Here is a 4,044-nt window from a genome sequence, read left to right on the forward strand (position 1 = left end):
TTTACATGTCCCAGTGGACAAAAGAATGGACTGCAGAGTCTTTAATTCAATTTATTAGAATGAGTGGCTGACTCAGAGTTGAGAAGGAGCATGACCTTTCCACATCAGTTGTTTGCTCCTAGGGCCAATGTAGAAAAACTCCTTGTAATCCTCAGGGAGGAAAATATTCTTTGGGTGTTTCTGGAGTGGCCTTTCTGGCTATTTGGGCCCCAGTACAGCAGTTCTACAGTACAGCAGTTTTACTTGCTTAAACGTTTCTTTTCATGTTCTCAGTGACTGATGTTTTTGCTAAATCAGGGCCTTGGGAAGTGTTTCATCTTCAAAGATAAAGCAGTGCAAAAGTAAGTACATCACAGGATGACTTGTTTCCTTCTCTAAGATTTTGCTTATTGCCAGTTCTCAAGGGAAGACTTAAGATTTTTTTTCCTCTCATGATAAAAGGAGTCAAACATTGGAGCAGGTTGCCCAGAGAAGTTGTGGATGCCCTGTTCCTGGAAGTGTTCAAGTGTAGGTTGGATAGGGCTTTGAGCAACCTGGTCTAGTGAAAGATGTCCCTGCCCATGGCAAGGGGGGTGGAACTAGCTGATCTTTAAAGGTTCCTTCCAACCCAAACCATTCTGTGATTCTATGATCCTTAATCCCTCTGGATGCTTCCTGGGATTAGATGCGGGAAAACAGAAGAATAAATGGGGATGCAGTAAAAGCAAATATTTAGTTAAAAGAGAAAAGGGGAAGAAGACTGACAGAAACCTAGGAAAGGGAACTCTAGAATGCATGTAGAGATATCTTGTCACTGAAGTGGTCCATATCCCAGATAAGACCTCATGGATGTTTCACTTGTAACTTTTCAACTTCAGAACAGATGAAAGTAGTCAAGGTCTAGTCTATTTCTTGGAATTGTAGGGATAATAATATTAGTAATCAATCAGACATAAAAAATAAAACCCTAGTGTCCTTGCCTACATAGAAACCCTCTTAGCAATGTTTAAGGTTGATGCACAGCGCTTCATACCCTTTATGTAAGAGAGGGACACACCATCGGTACCAGTTCAATGCATGAACAAAATTATCTCACACAGCCAATCGAGCTGGATTTGCAGTGCTGCAATTGCAGGTTTTGGATGCCAGTTTCAAATTAAAGTAAAGATGGGTCATTCAAACATTCATGGACTATCAAAGCCACATGTACAATAGTGTAACGATGGCACAAACTAAAAACAACTTAATGGCAATGCACTGAAAGCTGGCAGCTTTTGAGCATTCCTTCTGTTGGTTAATGCTGCCTGTTGAAGACTTTGCAAAGTAAGCAAAAGCAATAATGTTCTTTACAACAAATCCTTTCTTTTCTCTTTTGCTATCTTCAAGAGTCCATACCCACAATAAATGCTGAAGAAACTTAGGAAATGGAATATACAGAATCAGAACTGTAGTTCTTGAAATGAGAAGCTCAAAGAGAGTTATGAAGAGGTGTTGATGTCAAACGCAGCAAATCTTTTGTCATCTTATCCCATGCATTCCTGGAGATCATCTAAAGTACAAGGGCAGGGGTGGGATTACCAGTTTGATACCACTACTACCCCAGAGTATTTACATATCCCACATATGCTGTGCTTAAGCATCTTGTTATGGTCAAAGGAAGGACCACATCTTATACCAGAAGCCAAAATTTTATTGTTAATCTAATTTAAAGATTTGACTGTACAATCAAAACACAGAAAACAGTTAATGTTAGTTAGTTTAAATGCAGTTTAGATTTTCCAGATTAAAAACATACATCTCATCAACAATATTATAGTTAAAAGTTGTAATAAAAACCTCCTCCTAGTATCTAATGCTTTTTCTCTGGTACTACATTTACCTCTCCGCTGTTCCTCTAGCTGCTAATGCTGATGGTGTTTGTCTGAGGGAAGAGGTGTGACAGCAAGTTGTCCTCCTGAGATATTTGCTGGGAGGACTATGATGTTCATGGCAGGGTTTTTTTCTCTTCTTTGCCGGGAGGAGCATGATGTTGGTATTGATGGCTGTTTCCTCCTTGCTCTAGGGGCCACTTGGGTCCATTTCTGTATATTTGTTAACATGCTCTACACCCTGATTTTTCTTCCTTGGTCCACAACTCTTATGCTGCACCTAACTTTACTATTTATGGTAGGGTTTATACACATAAGACACTTTTCTGTTATACCTACAACTGGTTTTACCCAGCTCCTAGGTTGGCAGTGCCCTCACTGGTGAGTTACTGAAAGCCCTGGGGCCTCTGATATTATCCTACACTCAAACCTTTGCAGCCACCACTACTGCACCATAACCTTACAGTTATGGTGTAAGGTTACTATAACCTTTTATGCTTCATCATTAGTCTAGGGTCACAGATAGTTCATCCTACACAGCCGAATTACTTGCTATTCCTATTTATATAAAAACTTTTAACAACAGACGTTATACCAATTATACAAAGCTAAGCAAAACTAAAACAAAAAAGATAAGAGCCACCTGCTCATTAGACAATTCCTGATGCAGATAAACAAGCTGAAACAAAGTTCCAAGCTAGTTGAGACTAGTCCATACAAAACCTCACAAGCCCTCCGGCCTGTGTTAACTTCACGCAAAGCTTGTGGCTTGTTATCAGCAACAGCAATAACTGTATTTACTAATGCATGCGGCTACACAGGGCACTCTTAAGTAAGAAGAAGAGATTCCAAGGGATCCGGTCCTTTTTTTACTATTTAATGATTAATTTCACATCTCTGAAATGTACAGTACTTGAACTGAAAGTTAAGGTGACAGCTGACAATAGGATTAAGGGTTTGGACAAGAACAGTTTTGAGAAACCTAAATTCTCAATGCATCGAGAACCCTGAGAAAAGAGAAAAGGGCTCATCTTGGTTTAAAGTGCTAATTTACCTTCTGTCATTCACTTCTCAAGGACTGGACCAGATTTCTAGTCTAGGGTAGATTTAAAACTAGGAGTAGGGCTAGAATTTGGGAAAGTGCAGGCCGAGGAGCCCAGGTTCCTGCTGCACCTTGGAGGTCCCCTGGAGCTGGGAAGAGGACTCATGCCATTTTGCTCAAAACTATTTTTCCTTAACCCCTTGTTGGCTCCTGTCTCATACCTACCTTTACATTTTTAAACGAGGTAGGACCAAGATCAGGGTTACAGCTAGGATTTTGGAAAGTACAGGCTCATGAGCCCAGGTTCCTGCTGCAACTTGGAGGTCCCTGAGTGTACAGAATAGGTTTCAAACCGTTGAAGACACCTTTTCTTCATCATTCTCTGCTCATGGGATCAACTTCATTTCTAGCTAAGGCAAAAATTGCAGTTAGGATTAGGGATTGGGAAAGTTGTTTTCTATTATTTAGTGCCTTTTCTATGGAAAGTGCAGACACATACCTGGGAAGATTTTCAGAAACCTCTGGCTACCTTTCCTCTGGAAGTCATGTTTTATGTTTCCATCTGGTCTCAAACATTTCTTTCCCTTGTGAATAATAACCCATTTTCAACAAAAATGGGAAGATGGTTTTTCTGTGTGTACATGGAGAGAAAAGTATAAAAAGTCTACCATGTACGAAAAACACATGGCAAGGTATCACGGTCTTCCCTCTTCCCCCTGCCCCCAAACACAGCCTGTTCACTGTAGTCCTCCTCCCGCCTCACTTTTTAGCCCTCCCTGGGAATTCAGGCACAGTTCGGGTCACTGCAGGCCTATGGCAGGGTCAGGCTTCAGTGCCAGGTGCGTGCCAGTGCAGGTCTGGCACTGCCCACCACGGGCTGCTGCCCGAGTTTAGATGCTCAGCGATTCCGCAAGGTAAGTTCGGAGATATTTAATGAGTTTGAAGGATTAGCCAGCCTTGAGGAGAGAGTGATCCAGCTCACCATCTGGGGTAATCCAGGCCAAGCGGGATACAGGTGACCTGGCTTACACCCCACGTAGTATGAGGATCATGCCAGGTTCTCTACGAAAATGAACCTGGGTGTCCGGGCTCCCTCTCCCCGCGCCTTCCCTGCCTCCCTTAGCCAACCGAGCTCCGTATCTGTGCGTGGGAAGA

Source organism: Pygoscelis adeliae, unplaced genomic scaffold (genome assembly GCF_000699105.1).
Source record: "Pygoscelis adeliae isolate BGI_AS28 unplaced genomic scaffold, ASM69910v1 Scaffold267, whole genome shotgun sequence".
Taxonomy (NCBI): Eukaryota; Metazoa; Chordata; class Aves; order Sphenisciformes; family Spheniscidae; genus Pygoscelis; species Pygoscelis adeliae.